At 45.5% G+C, this 16,917-nt stretch overlaps 1 protein-coding gene across 2 annotated transcripts in view; it reads left to right on the top strand.

The window, feature by feature from the left end:
• The first annotated feature begins 10,332 nt into the window (after positions 1–10,332).
• LPIN3 (lipin 3) overlaps positions 10,333–16,917 on the top strand; it is a 33,283-nt gene continuing 26,698 nt past the window's right edge. For both annotated transcript variants that reach the window (XM_088480574.1, XM_088480573.1), the window contains exon 1: positions 10,333–10,440. The gene's annotated coding sequence lies outside the window, so the exon portion shown is untranslated. The remainder of the gene's footprint in view (positions 10,441–16,917) is intronic.

Raw genomic sequence — 16,917 nt, 5'->3', positions numbered from 1 at the left:
ACTGGTATATAGGATTTACTCACACAGTGAGTGACAGGTAGTTAGCGTTTGGGGGAGGTAACAGGTGGGTGGTTAGAAAAACGCAGACATGTCTGACTGTTTAAATGCCGTTTCATAGGCGTGCATAAATTAGCCACAGGAGAACCACAGTGTTTGAGGCCATTCAGACTAGATTTACAATCTGCGAGACTGCACAATCTGAGTCGATGATACCGATGTTTACGCTGCTGTGTATGGACGGACGGATTTGAGAAGGCAGCAGTAGGCATCCCGATGCTCGGGTAAGGTTTTGGAGACATTAACATATTTTCACCATTGCGGTCCCTAAGAGATTGCAGCTGCGATTGCATTAGAGTATATCTGGTTTCCATTTCAAGGGAACCAGCTTTAGTTTGCTGTTCCAAGCGTTGCCCAGATTAAATCAGGACGATGAAGGCATATGTTTATGCCTTGGTATGCAAAAATCCCATTCTGCAAAGCAAAATCTTATTTTAACTCAATGCAAAATAAGGCAAACATTTGCACTTATGGTCTGATTCAGAGTTGCATGCAAATTATTTTTTTGAAAGGAGAGCGCACCTGCTCAGTCTTTTTCCAGCACTGTACAGGTAGGATATGCACAGCATGTCCGCACAACTTACTCCCTACTCCCTAGCATCCATGAGTACAGGTTGGACCACCACCTAAGAGTCTGCAGTGCTCGCTGTGTGCCCACAGGTAAATAGACCACTAGTGCTACTATCCACCGGTGCTAATGCCGCGATCACGCCCAGCGCACTATAACACCTAGCAATATCCTTAGCTCCAGGCTGCCACAAACAGTATATTATTATACCTACCTCTGTTACACTTGTGATATTCCCTATGTCATATGTTACCTGTTATTCTACTTGATGTAATAAATCTAGGAATGGTTAAGCATACTACGTGTGGACAAATCGCCACCAGCACCAACTACTGCGTTATACACTTAATCAACATAACTTACACTCTGTCGCAAACTCACAGGTGGCTAGTGGATGCTAGCCTGTACGGGATTGACGAGATCCAGTACTGAGGGGCGGAGTCTAACGTGCCGTCTGTTATCACCAGGGACAAGGAGGCAAGGAGTTTTGGACACGCAGGTCGTGGCCCTCAGCCTAGACTCCCTAGTACAGTGAACTCTGGAGTGGAGAGGAGTACTTTGAAGGCGTAGTTAACAAGCCGGGTCAGAACCAAACGGACAAGATGGTGCCTGGGATCAGACAATATCAGGTCAGAAACAAAACCAAGGTCAGTAACGAGCTGAAGAGAACCAGAAGGAACAAGGACAATGGAGCTAGGTAATGGAGCCAATACTCTGGCATTTGTTTAGTGGCCAGAGACTCCCTCTTATAGGGAGGAGTTTGAATCTCGCGCCAAGCGACCCTGCATGTCGGCACATGCACCCCTAGGGGAGCCGCGGCCGCCGGCACTCTGCAGCCGCAGCATAGCCAAAGAAAGGAGCCGAAAGCAGGGACCCCGGTAGCGGGCGCCGGGGACTCCCCGTCCTCTGCCTGCCGCTGACCAGAGCGCCAATGTTGCCGGACCCAGTAAGTGACAGCCGGTGTCTGGCACACTGTGACACACTCTGGCTAGATGTACTATACCCTGGTTCACCAACTAATCTGGAGAACTACTGTTCCCAAGACATTCTGCTTACATTATATATCAACACCAGAATGCTCTGCATATTACTCTACGAGTAAGTTAAGGACCCAGTAACCACGTGCTAGCAGACACCATCATCCGCAGATTAAACATCTCTCTAATCACTAGGCTAACACAAGTGGGATCTGTACCAAGGCAGTCATCATGCACAAATTCGGCTGCCAAAAGTCCAGATAATATTGGTGTGGTACACACTGATACAAGATCAACAAAGCTGCAAATGACACAGAATAACAGGATCTGAGTGAGTACGGTCAGACCCTTATTCATGTGTATGATAGAAATGTACAGTGCAGGGAGCACTTTTGAAAAGCTGACAGGTGCTGAGAACTACTCTACATGAAGATGCAGTTAAAGTGGGAGAAGTTGTGGAAGGTCATTAGTATCCCCATGACAATCCAAGTCTTGAAAATGTAGACAGAGCAATGGGGACAATTGGTCTAGCAGTGGAATAACATATATATTCTATTATCCACGGGCTGCGCCATAACTAGATTTACCAGTGCCACGCCACCTCCGCATGATGTCTCAAGGAGGAGGTGGGCCACAATTTCCGGTAATCAGAGCAATGCTTGGATGCTGTAAGGGCACGCCTGAAGCGTCCTAAGGAGAATAATAAACAAAATGAGTACACAAATAGAATGTTATCCATCTCTCAGCAGCTAATGCCAGTTGGCGTCACAATTGATGATGAAGAGATTGCTATGACGACTTCTTGGTAGTGGCATTAGAGTCAAGTACTACAAAGTTATTGCAGTTTCAATTCTGTTCTATTGTCCTAGAATACAAAGCATAAAAAGTTTAAGATCAGACGTTTGAAGTGTCACAAGTAGGACATAAACCCTGAGATTGCAAACTAATGGGTATATTTACTTGCAGGTTTTTAAAAGTGGAGATGTTGCCCATAGCAACCAATCAGATTCTAGCTATTATCTTCTAGAAGGTGCTAGATAAATGATAAGTAGAATCTGGTGAAAATTGTGGACTGATAAAAAGGCTAGCCACAGGGACATGTGTTGCTGTATATGCCGGCAGCTGAAAGCATATCTGGGAACTTTGAGAAATTATAGGTGATTAAAGTTGGGTACACAACACACTGACAGATATATTTTGCGATCAATTGATCGGCCAAAATATCTGCTGCCTGTCGGCCAGTGTGTACTGTCAGGTTGTGGCCTAGGGGCCTGATTCAGAGCTGAACGCTCTGACCAGAGCGCTCGCTCTGAATCAGGGCCCTCCTCCATGAAAATGGAGCGGCCTCCTGGACGCTCGTATAGCTGTGGGTGACCACCCACAGCTATAGCGAGCGTCCATGATGATGGTCGCGATGGTCTTGACCATCGCGACCATCGGGCTTGCGACGGAGACCCTGCGGTAGGGTCTCGCTGCCTCAAGCCCTGGAGTGATTTTGGCTCTATCAGAGCCAAAATCACTCCCACTGACATCACTAGTGATGTCACTGGGCCGGCTTGAGACGGTAGGCGTTCCCATGGGAACGCCTCCGTCTGGCAGGCACGCCCCCGGCACGCCCACCAAAGGGGGCGTGCTGTCAGTCAACATCGACAGCACGCCCCCTTTGGTGCGAGACCTGGAGCGATGGAAAGCCCGTCGCTCTCCGGGTCTCACGCATGCGCACGACGGAGCTCCCTCCGTCGTGCGCATGCGCAGTGGGGAACATTGACCCGCTTGCGAGCGTACTGCCGCTCGCGAGCGGGTCTGAATGACCTCCAAGGATCGGCTGTTATGGTGCGTACATACTAGACGGTACGCTCCCTGAGCGATATCGTCTAGTGTTTCTCCGGCCGGGAGTGCTCAATGTCGTTCATGACATTGAGCACACCCGCTGAATTATATCATTAACGATATCGTTCAGCGCCGGGCTCTCTCCCCCATTCCCCAACATGCAGCAACCTGACGACATCGTCAGGTTGACCTGCATGTTAACCCGATGAACGATGATGACGAACAAACCACGGGAATGAGCGTCGTCGTTATCGTTCATCGTTTTTGTGTTAAAAACGGACGATAAAGTGGACGACTGAACGGTAACGATATCGTTATCGTTCAGTCGTCCACTTTAATCGCCCAGTGTATACGCGCCATTACACCTCAGTGCCGGCTTCCCCTGACCTCCCCATCCATGTGTTGCTCCGTGATTTGGTTCCTGCGGTTACCGTCATGGATGCAGCCATAACAGTCTACATCACCTGATTAGCCTTCATTCAATGATAGCATGGTTTGCTGTCAGCTGACACCATCCTCTAATGGATCGCTACCTAAGGGTTTTTAGCCGGGCTCTGGGCAACAGGAAGTTGCCTGAACAACTTTGCTACTTCCAGTGATAACTTGCTGTTGCAGCGTTCCAGGTTCCACGTTCCTTTCTACTAGTGAAATATTCCTAGTGTCATTCACCAGTGCGTGTACTCAGTACGTCACTCGAGTACTATCTCCTAGTGCCATTCTCCTCCACCAGTCCTGTGTCTGGATCACCAGCGTATGTACTCAGTATGGCATCCGAGTACTGACTCCTAGTGCCATTTTCCTGTACCAGTCCTGCGTCTGGATCACCAGTGTGTGTACTCAGTATGGCATTTGAGTACTGACTCTTAGAGCCATTCTCCTGTACCAGTCCTGCATTTCGATCACCAGCATGTGTACTCAGCACTCCTAGAGCCATTCTCCTATTCTCTTCCTGCACTTTCCCTGCGTTTGTGTTCTTCCGTTTCCCACTTGTACCGGATACCTGACTAAAGGGCCGTGACCTGCTTGCTGGGTGCAGCTTAAACCCAAATCCCAATTTTAGGGGTCAGTGGTGAACACCTCCCAGCAGGTTAGACTCCTCACCTTTGGTCAGGTCTAGCCAACATCCAGTACTTGTGGATGAGGAAAACATATATCCAGGCCCCTCGCCTTCGGTTCTTTCCCCAACCTAAGGCCACAACTTCTAAACCTTCAGTGGAAGATCTCCAGAGCCCAAATGTGACATGTACCAGCGATATGTCTGTGAACAATGTCGTTCACAGACATATTGCGTCTGCTGTGTCACCAGATATATCTGGCCATCAACCAGTGTGTCCATGTGGTCTACTGACCACCCATACACATGCAGCAGAGGACGCGGGAAGGGGGGGCACCGGGACCCGTGGCTAGAAGCAGATGATGGCCGTTCAGTGTGTATGAACGACCATCGTCTGCAGATATATCTGTATAGTGTGTACCCAGCATTAGAGTTGTATAAATCTCAGCCATACCTTGACTTGCTGCTGAGAAGGTTTAACAGGGTGGCAACTGGGAGTTTGCACATAGGCTGTGGTAAGGGCGTGTCATAGTCGTGCTGGCAGAATTGCAGAATGTGTATACAGAGATTCATCTGATTTTAGGCAGATCTCTTGCATCAGGTATAAGGATGGTGGAAATGAACAATGATGGTGATGAAGGTTACTTTCACTAGTGGATGGACCATATTTACCTATTTTTGAGGTTTCATCTCCTGGAGAAGCCAAGAGAAGAGATACAGGTGGGTGAAGATAGGGGCAGTGATAGGAGTACGTTTCGTAGGCTCCGTCCTCTTGTGGCAAAATGCTGCACACCGTGCATATATGGGGTATGGGGGCCCCATAGCAAAATGTCCTCGGGGCTCCCCTGTATTTGTGCCTCTTATGCAGTGCCCATTATACAATGCCCCCTGTAGTTGTGCCCATTATGCAGTACCCCCTGTAGTTGTGGCCATTATGCAATGCCCCTGTAGTTGTGCCCATTATGCAATGCCCCCTGTAGTAGAACCCCTTATGCAATGCCCTCTATATTGAAGCCCATTATGCAGTGCCCCCAGTAGTACCCCGTATGCAGTACCCCCAGTAGTTCCCCAAGTAGTGCCCCTCATGCTGTGCCCTCAGTAATGCCCCTAGTACTGCCCCTTATGCTGTGACCCCCCCCTCCCCTGTGCAGAACTTACCTCTCTACACGCTCAAGTCCACGCTGTCAGCTCTCCCGCGTAGACGCTGACTTGATCTAACTAGATCCAGCAGCAGATGCTGGTTCCTCTAATCGCAGGTGACGAGGGTGATGTCATGACGTCACCCACGCACTGCATCACTGGGAACACTGGCCTCTGAAGTAATCGTTCCCAGTTGCATCAGCAACTTGACTGGCCATGCTACAGAGGGTGCAGGGGGATGCTTGCTGGGCTGGCGGGCCCCCTAAGCTACCCCGCCCCATAGCAAGTGCACCCCCAGCACCCTCTATAGTTACGCCACTGGAGCTATGTGATTAGGCCCCGCTTCCTTCTCTCGGACTGTGGATTCTGGGTAATATTCTCCCAATTTTGCCCACTTCACTAGGAATTGGACGGGATGCGGGAGGTGCCTACTCTTTTGGGGGTGTGGGAGCAGCTATCCAAAAAATTGGGAGCTTCCCGTGGCTTCCGGGAGAGTAGGCAAATATGGGATGGACACAAACTTCCCCCAAACTTCCAGATTTTGGTGGGATAGTTCTGCTTCTCAGGAACGTTTCACTCTTCCCCACCTGTGGACTGCAGTGCCCTGCAGGGGAAGATGTTGGGGGGCATTCAGCATCTTACAGTCTGAGGGGCAGACTAGTATCTGGAGGAACACGGGGCATGCACCTAGAGGGATGAACAATGGGAGTGTGACTTACAGACACGATCTTGTGTGGCAAGGGCATGTCCCAACTCCCCACTGCAGGATGTTGGCAGGTATGTGGATGAGGGCGCTACAACCGCATAGACACGGCCAACATGAAACACGTATGAAGATCTGCATTTATTTTCCAAACAGGAAATGCGGCCGCATTTGTGACCGACTTGTGAACTCTGTATCAGACCACTAATCTGTATTTAGTTAATAATACCCTAATCCACTAAAGACTTAGGGGGTCATTCAGACCCACTCGCAAGCGGCAGTACGCTCGCAAGTGGGTCGATGTTCCCCACTGCGCTTGCGCACGACGGAGGGAGCTCCGTCGTGCGCATGCGCGAGACCCGGACAGTGACAGCCAAGCTGTTGCTCCGGGTCTCGCACCAAAGGGGGCGTGCTGTCGATGGTGACTGACAGCACGCCCCCTTTGGTGGGCATGCAGGGGGCATGCTTGCCAGACGGAGGCGTTCCCATGGGAACGCCTACCGTCTGAAGCCGGCCCCACTGACATCACTAGTGATGTCAGTGGGAGTGATTTTGGCTCTGATAGAGCCAAAATCACTCCAGGGCTTGTGGTAGGGAGACCCTACCGCAGGGTCTCCGTCGGGTCCGATGGTCGCGATGGTCAAGACCATCACGACCATCTTTTTGGACGCTCGTATATGCTGTGGGTGGTCACCCACAGCTATACGAGCGTCCAGGAGGCCGCTCCATTTTAATGGAGGAGGGCCCTGATTCAGAGCGAGTGCTCTGGTCAGAGCGTCCGGCTCTGAATCAGGCCCTTATACCACACAGATATAACCATTATGGCACACATATCCTTGCAAATAGGCAAGCTTCACAAAGGTTAGTGTGTAGTGGTACAAAAGTGCATTTCTGTTGCAGATTCCACTCTTACATGGATGTAAATAAGCCTTGATATACTTTATTGGCTATATAAAGAATGATAGACATGTGTATAGAGGTTATTTTCTCTGACTTCTTGTTGTCGCTGGCTGTCTGTGCTTTTGTAGCAGCTGGAATGTAAGAAATGGCTGCAATGTTGGAAGGAATTATTACCGGAAAAAAACACAGTGCTAGGCACATATTTTATGTGTTATGATAAGGACAGATTGGAGGTGGGATGCCAGTGAGTGTTAACTACAACAAGGTTTACTTCTATAGTGTGTAATGGCACAAAAAACACACTACAATGTCTATGACAGGTTTACTAAACCAAAAATACATTGTGCCTTACATAAAAGGGCTACTAAACCCATTCAAAACGATGGGGTTTATTTATCATTAGAACACATATTCCATCCAATTTAACAAACATATCATGGGGTGTCAGGAATTCATGGTGTCATGGGGTGTCAAGAAGATATAACAGGTCCAATATGGCCAGTCCAGTTTGACAATACTCACTATGGAAGCGCGGAGTCAAATGTGACTCAGTGATGCCCACAAGGATTTAGTTGTTAACTCCAAGCAGGTGTGGCCTCCGATTTGAGGACCACAAATAACAGTTATAAAATGGACAGATGTAAGACAGGCATGAGGCACCAAAGATGGATTGATGAGGCACAAGGCACAGAAGATACCACCAGCAGGGATGGAATGAAGAATGAAGCACACAGATGGAGCGAGGAGACAAAAAAACAGAATCGGGATAACTGCAGAAGAAGCCAGTATGAAGAGCTGGACTCAAACAGCAGGGAGACAAAATAGGTCAGTGTGAGCTGAACTATCAAAGACTAAAATTCTGGAACCAGTGTGATGCACAGAGTGATTTAATTAGTCTTCAGGGGAGACTAGGGCGCGGAGCTGATGATACATCGAGTCATGTGGCCACAGTAATAAAGTTATTGCTGCTAAAGCAGTGCAGGTTCTGTTGGGGAGTACATCAGCAGTGTCGGGAGCAACAGGAGCACGCTGGACACTGGGCATGGTAATCAGTCTGAGTTCAATGCGCGATGTTAGAATGCAAGCAGTTCTGGCCATATTTATTACCAGTTATTTATATAGCGCACACATATTCCACAGCGCTTTACAGAAAAAATTTTGCAATCCACATCAGTCCCTGCCCTGCCCCAGTGGCAGTGGAGCTTACACTCTATATTCCCTATCACATGCGCACACACATACACAATTAACCTACCAGCATAATTTTGGAGTGTGGGAGGAAACCGGAGTACCCACGCAAGCACAGGGAGAATATACAAACCGCGCACAGGTAGGGCCGTGGTGGGAATCAAACCCATGACCTCAGTGCTGTGAGGCAGTAATGCTAACCATTACACCGTCTGTATCGGATCGGTTGTGTATAGATCTCCTTCAGTGAATGTACCGGATGTGACATGGATTGAGGGCGGAAGTGCGGTTCCATGCCCTGACAGCACCATTATTTTGTGTCCACTATAGTATCTGGCCACCATTAGTAGAAATGTGTACCCTTGTGGGCTAACTTCGCTTGCCACAGGTTACTATTCCCACTCTATGTCCACGTGGATCTTTACTGATGATGTCAGGATCTTAGGGGATCTATCCGCAACTCTATTTTGGATCCCATGTCTCTACATGTGAACTGTGATACATCCAGCGGTTAAACAATTTCTTATTGCTGCAAATTATATAATATAATGAAATAAGGACCTGATATTAGTAAATATGTATTCATTAACACTTATATAGCGCAACATATTCCGTTACGCTTCACAATTGGAAACATTAAAAGAACAAAACTGGGTAATAACAGACAGACATAGAGGTAGGATATGCCCATAAACAGCTATTCCTCTGTAAAGTAGTGTTATGGCATTGTGACTATGGGGCCTATTCATTAAACCTAAAAATTTGATGGAGATAATTAGGTTTAGAACTCGCATGGAGTTCTAGCTAATTATAGGTGGAATTCATCATTCCACCTCTCCATAAGTATCTATTCCGAAAAGCTGTCATTTTTGCGATGACAGCTTTTCGGGAAATAGATACTTTTCCCTGCCTACACTACCTTATCGCATCTGGAAACAGTGCTGCGCATGCGCTGTTACTTCTGTAAAACCAGCGCATGCGCAGCACTGTCTACAGATGCGTTAAGGTAGTGTACCACCACCCTTCCCACCTCCGCTCACCTCCCCCCGACTTACCTGTGCGCGCAGCAGCCTCCGGCTCCGTCCTGCTGGTCTGTCATGTGGTTTCCCTGCAGACCACATGACAGATTAGAAAAAAAAAAAACATTTTTTTTTCTTTTTCTAAACTTTCTTGTGCTCTGCTGGGGAGCACACATGACAGACCAGCAGGACGGAGCCTGAGGACGGAGCAGAGCGCCGGAGGGACTCGTCGGGGGACCTGCACACGTGGATACAGGTAAGTCGATTCTGCTATTCGCCACCTCACAGTGGCGAATAGTAACTGCATCAAATTCCGAAAATTGATAATTTTCGTAATTTGATGAATACCACAATTTCCACATCCCCATACTAATGTATACTAATGTATGGGGAGTGTGGAAATTAACGCAGGGGGACTTAGCAAGGAGATATCTGTGATATCGCCTGTGCTAAGTCTGTTCATGAATACCAAAATAACGTTATTTAAGGAAAATGTCCTTAAAAACGTTATTTTAGTGTTGATGAATAGGCCCCATATGACATTAAAATAAGCAGTAACAACAGCACTGTGGTGATAAAAATAGCATTAGCACTTACTGTCATTTTGTATTACCACAGTAATACTATAAATAATACCGGTATAATACCAGAACTATGGACAATCCTATTTCTCTGGGCCCCATATGTCCCTATTATAATCTGACACTGTCTACTTCTACTCTTGTACACGGAAACAAACATTTCAGCAGTCACACCCTGCTCAGCTGCTAATTTATTTTAAGAAGCATAAATGTGATGCAACACTAGATATTAACATTGATGGCACTCTCACCAGGAAGCCAGGTTCCTAACAGTACAGTACTCCAGCTGTTTACAAACTACGAGTCCCAGCATTCTTCAACAGTTACTGCAGGATTCTGGGAATCATATTTCTGCAACATTTGGAATGCCAAGGGTTCCTACTTCCTAGTGACTGACAGGCTGATGAACGGTTTTGCACAAATGTGAGTTTCACAATGCTGTAGTGTGATCCTATTTTGCTTGCTGCATGCATGCATTAGTTTGATCTTTGAAAACAGCTTTTGTTCACGAATCTGATGAAATATGATCTTTTCAGAGATGACAGTAATACTCAGTACAGCAGGCAAGGTCTCTACAATTAGTGCTCTGGTGAATAATAATGATGAATTCCAAGGGTTGGTCTTGTCATTTAATGATAGACATTCAACAGGGCCTTGCTTTAGTTTAGACATATTATATGAGGTCAATAAGTATAGTAATAGAAGTAAGTAAACTTTAGAGTAACCTATGTTGCTATTAAAGTCATTAAGAAATTCTGTGACTAGAAGAATGACCATTTATAAGAATATAATATATAGTGCTTATGTAAGTATTGTTACATATATTCTAAGTATTACTTGCCTACTTTCTGAGAATGTACTGGAGGCTTTGGAGTTCCCCCACACTCCTGCGAGAATAGGACAGCCTCCCGGTCTGGTGGCTTGATGGCGTGGTTCACTACAAATTGCAGCAATGCACAGCAGTATCAAGGCAGTAAATGACACGATTCATGACACCACGACCCCCGCAACTCCAAACTGGACTTCCTTCGGGAGGGTTCTCAAGGGAGACCACTGAAAAGTCAGAAACTATGTATTAAATTAAGTCACAGGTACATTTGCATTAATGCTGTCACTGAAATAGGGTCTACAAAGACACTTTTGGTAGTCCAGCCAATGACCCAGTGACTCAGCATGCCAGTGAAAACTAAAGAAAGGGACACTAACTTAAAAAAGTATATGTGCTTTATTATTCCTGTCCTAGAGAAATCTATATTCTAGACTTAGGGCCGTATTCAATTAGTTTCGCACCCGCGATACTTTTCCGCCTGCCGGACTTTTTGCCTAAATGGCGTGTTTTGGCTGCGGAAACTTATCGTGCACGTCCCCGCTGTTCGCCGTATTAAATTCAAAAGGATGCGAAAACGCATCCTGGCGAAACTCAAATAGGCGAAAAGTGCTGTAAAAAATGGGGAAATCAGCTGACACCCCCCACAGCTGACACCCCCCAAAAGATGCACTAACATCGGGGATCAGTATAGATGTAACCGATTAGCCCCCGTGGCGCTATTTGAGGTACTTAAGTGCTGTCAATCGCCTCTATATAGCGTCTTTGCACAAGTGGTGAAAAATAGCATTAAGCAGTTCACGGGAAAAAGTAGTCCTGCCAAATTTGGGGTACTTGAAAATGGGTGCAAGCATGGTTTAAATTAGCTACAATTAAGTTTTAAGTAAGGCAAAAAAACGCACTCTCAGCAAGCACCTGCACTCAAAAAAACACTTCCCCCATACTTGCAGACCTCCCAAAATGTCTATTTCGCTGCTTTTTATGTGTGTACCCCCGCTTTGTACTTTTTCACCGCCTTTTTCAAAGTCATTTTTTGGGGTGTTCCTCACTTTTTTTAAAGAGATGTGAGTGATGCAGTTATCCTTTTGGGGGCTGTCCCAAGGGTGCAAAGTGGTTTCCGCACCTTTGCACCCCAAAACCGCAATTCTGCACTTTTTTCCGCCTTCTAGTCATAGGTGAAACTTTTTCGCTTATTACATTGCATTGACTTTCCGCGTACCCGAAAATTCTTTGCAATTGAATACAGCTAAAATTTTCCGCCTGGCGAAATGACGTCATCCGTGATACTTTTTTGTGGATTCCGACTTTTCGTCGCTAATTGAATACGAGACATAGGCCCTCATTCAGAGCCGTACGCTCTGAGCAGAGCGCACGCTCTGAATGAGGGCCGGCCTCCATGAAAATGGAGCGTCCTTCTGGACGCTCGTATAGCTGTGGATCACCACCCACAGGCTATACGAGCGTGCATTTATCGAAATTGCGAGCCGGAGCCTGCGGTTGAGGTTTTCAACCGCAAGCTTCGGAGTGATTTTGGCTCTATCAGAGCCAAAATCACTCCCACTGACATCACTAGTGATGTCAGTGGGCCGGCTTTTGACGGGAGGCGTTCCCGTCAATCAACATTGACAGCACGCCCCCTTTGATCGGACACAACGAGCGAAGGACTTTCCTTCGCTCGTCGCGTCTGGCGCATGCGCACGACGGAGCTCCCTCCGTCGTGCGCATGCTCAGTCCAGAACATCGACCCACTTGCGAGCGGACAGCCGCTCGCGAGTGGGTCTGAATCAGGCCCATAGTTTTATATTCCTGTGAGTGGGCTATAAGGGATTTCAGAGGTTTTGTCTGCTACAGACTTATAACATTCGGCCTAATTCAGGTTTGGGAATAGAGAAAAGGTGCCCATATACGGGCGATTTTTCATACGATATGACCGTTTTCGTCTGAAAAGTAGTGTATTCATACGATGCGATGCGCGTCCCCGGCGTCGTGTATCGGCATCGTAGATCAGATGGTTTTGAAGAAGAATTTCGACTGAACAGTACGTTGTGACATATCTTAATACATCGGATCGTATGGTCGTTTTTTACAATCGTACCTTTTCTAAACTCAAATCGTACAGAATGTCAAGGGAAGAATTTTCAAGGGAATCTTATGCGAGATCGGATACAAATTGCCCCGTTGTATGGGCACCATAAGAAAAAGCAAGTACCTGTGCATCTTGGTAAAACCATGCTGCACTGCAGGTGGGGCAGATTAGGGACATCCATCGACCATCATTGATTAAAGAGCCAATGATTCTTCACCGTTTTTATTTATTTTTTCTGAAAGGGATGGAGCTTAGCCCCCCCGGAGGCAGCCCCGCACCTGTTTTTATTGGCCCGAGGTACGCCGTTCCCCACCGCAGCGGTGGGCATCGAGGGGTGCAAACCATCGATGGTTCACCATAGATGTTTTTTTGTACCATCAATGGTAACCACTGATGGACCCATCGATGGTAACCATCGATGGGCACCCCTCCGATGGCCATCCCTATGGCAGAAAATGTGCAGAGAGAATTTGATTTTAGAGGGGTGTCCAAACTGAAATCTAAATTGCAGTGTAAAAATAAAGCTGTCCAGCATTTGTGGGCTACATGCAAAAGCAGCCAGTGTTTACCCTCCAAGCAAAAATATGTATGTATCTGCACCCCTTTTTTTGCAGCATGGTTTTACCAAGATGCAGTTACTTGCTCTATTTTACTCTATTCCCAAATCTGAATCAGACCCATTGTGTAATCTTTCTTAACCTGGACTTGCCTTTAATACCTTCATACTTATTTATTTATTTATTAACAGTTTCTTATATAGCGCAGCAAATTCCGTTGCGCTTTACAATTTGAATGAACATTAACATTTTACTGGGTTGTAAAAGACATACATACATAAAAGACATACGTAAAAGACATACAAAAAGGTAAGACTTGCCTTTGTGATGTCACATGTATTGCTTACCAATAGGCCAAGCCCCTAAATATTGTATTGTCAAAGGATTATCACGCCTCACGCCTACGGGAAAGTTCTATTAGGAGATTCATGAATTATATGAGAAAGAAAACAAATAATATAACTGTAGTAAATGGAGGGCTCTGCTAGCAGACTTACTCCATCATAGAAACTAGGTCAAGTTGTATAACAAGAATACTTTTATACTTTTATACCTTAATGTTTATGTTAGACAAATATAAAGTGAAAGTAATATATATATATATATAGTTAATTGTCCCTTTAATAGTAAAATAAATGTCTTGTTGACAAAGTGGTGTAATGGTGGGTAATGACAAAGTGATTGTAATGGTGGGTAATGACAAAGTGGTGTAATGGTGGGTAATGACAAAGTGATTGTAGTGGTGGGTAATGATAAAGTGGTGCAATGTTGGGTAATGACAAAGTGGTGTAATGGTGGGTAATGACAGAGTGATATAATGTTGGGTAATGACAAAGTGGTGTAATGTTGGGTAATGACAAAGTGGTTGTAATGTTGGGTAATGACAAAGTGGTGTAATGTTGGGTAATGACAAAGTGGTTGTAATGGTGGGTAATGACAAAGTGGTTGTAATGGTGGGTAATGACAAGTAGTGTAATTGTGGGTAATGACAAAGTGGTTGTAATAGTGGGTAATGACAAAGTGGTGTAATGGTGGGTAATGACAAGTAGTGTAATTGTGGGTAATGACAAGTGGTGTAATGGTGGGTAATGACAAAGTGGTGTAATGTTGGGTAATGACAAAGTGGTGTAATGTTGGGTAATGACAAAGTGGTGTAATGGTGGGTAATGACAAAGTGGTGTAATGGTGGGTAATGACAAAGTGATTGTAATGGTGGGTAATGACAAAGTGGGTGTAATGACAGAGTGGTGTAATGGTGGGTAATGACAAAGTGGGTGTAATGTTGGGTAATGACAAAGTGATTGTAATGGTGGGTAATGACAAAGTGGTGTAATGGTGGGTAATGAGAGAGTGGTGTAATGGTGGGTAATGACAGAGTGGTGTAATGGTGGGTAATGACAAAGTGGTGTAATGTTAGGTAATGTCATAGTGGTTGTAAAGGTGGGTACTAACAAAGTGGTGTAATGTTGGGTAATGACAAAGTGGTGTAATGTAGTGTAATGACAAAGTGGTGTAATGTTGGGTAATGACAAAGTGGTTGTAATGGTGGGTAATGACAAAGTGGTGTAATGGTGGGTAATGACAAAGTGGTGTAATGGTGGGTAATGACAAAGTGATTGTAATGGTGGGTAATGACAAAGTGGGTGTAATGACAGAGTGGTGTAATGGTGGGTAATGACAAAGTGGGTGTAATGTTGGGTAATGACAAAGTGATTGTAATGGTGGGTAATGACAAAGTGGTGTAATGGTGGGTAATGACAGAGTGGTGTAATGGTGGGTAATGACAAAGTGGTGTAATGTTAGGTAATGTCATAGTGGTTGTAAAGGTGGGTACTAACAAAGTGGTGTAATGTTGGGTAATGACAAAGTGGTGTAATGTAGTGTAATGACAAAGTGGTGTAATGTTGGGTAATGACAAAGTGGTTGTAATGGTGGGTAATGACAAAGTGGTGTAATGTCGGGTAATGACAAAGTGGTGTAATGGTGGGTAATGACAAGTGGTGTAATGGTGGGTAATTACAAAGTGATTGTAATGGTGGGTAATGACAAAGTGGTGTAATAGTGGGTAATGACAAAGAGGTGTAATGGTGGGTAAAGACAAAGTGGGTGTAATGTTGAGTAATAACAGAGTGGTGTAATGTTGGGCAATGACAAAGTGGGTGTAATGTTGGGTAATGACAAAGTGGTTGTAATGGTGGATAATGACAAAGTGATTGTAATGGTGGGTAATGACAAAGTGGTGTAATGGCGGGTAATGACAAAGTGGTGTAATGGTGGGTAATGACAAGTTGTGTAATGTTGGGTAATGACAAAGTGGTGTAATGGTGGGTAATGACAAAGTAGTGTAATGTTGGGTAATGACAAAGTGGTTGTAATGGTGGGTAATGACAAAGTGGTGTAATGTTGGGTAATGACAAAGTTGGGTAATGTTGGGTAATGACAATGTGGTGTAATATTGGGTAATGACAAAGTGGTGTAATGTTGGGTAATGACAAAGTGGTGTAATGGTGGGTAATGACAAAGTTGTGTAATGTTGGATAATGACAAAGTTGGGTAATGTTGGGTAATGACAAAGTGGTTGTAATTTTGGGTAATGACAAAGTGGTTGTAATGTTGGGTAATGACAAAGTGGTGTAATGGTGGGTAATAACAAAGTGGTTGTAATGGTGGGTAATGACAAAGTGGTTGTAATGTTGGGTAATGACAAAGTGGTTGTAATGGCGGGTAATAACAAAGTGGTGTAATATTGGGTAATGAAAAAGTGGTGTAATGGTGGGTAATGACAAAGTGGTGTAATGGTGGGTAATGACAAAGTGGTGTAATAGTATGTAATGACAAAGTGGTGTAATGTTGAGTAATGACAAAGTGGTGTAATGGTGGGTAATGACAAAGTGGTGTAATGGTGTGTAATGACAAAGTGGTGTAATGTTGGGTAAAATTGGTGGTGTTGGATACAAATACATTATAATGTAGATAGACGTCGTCCAGCAGCATATATATCTATGATCATTTTCAAATACTTGTAGAAAACATTTGTGGGCCTGAATCAGAGGTGGATGTAATGTTGGTGTTTGCGCAGTTGAGCGATTATTATCCCGAAAACACCGGCGGCACATGCGTACTTGTGGGTGTATGCGGAATCCGCTATTGCGTTTGGGGTCACTGGCATTAGAACCGGCGGGGCAAAACCATGGACATTCCTGGGTATTGTCTGGGAGGTGACCTTAAGTGTGCGCAAAAAGGGCATGTTAATGGCGTGTTATGAAAGTGTCACGGGCATGTCAGTGAACACGCCTGTGTTTCCAAAAGCAAAGATGCAGCCACAGAAGTCATGTTTAGCCAGAGTTGAGAAGGCAACACTGCACCAGCCATAGGCTGGTACAAGTGTCGATGGTGGATGCAATGGTACACCAGTGGTGGAGTGTTTGGAA

This window comes from Taudactylus pleione, unplaced genomic scaffold (genome assembly GCF_031769625.1).
Source record: "Taudactylus pleione unplaced genomic scaffold, aTauple2 ptg000256l, whole genome shotgun sequence".
NCBI lineage: Eukaryota > Metazoa > Chordata > Amphibia > Anura > Myobatrachidae > Taudactylus > Taudactylus pleione.
Note: the sequence above shows the minus strand (reverse complement) of the source record. Positions and strands in the feature narration are given on the sequence as shown.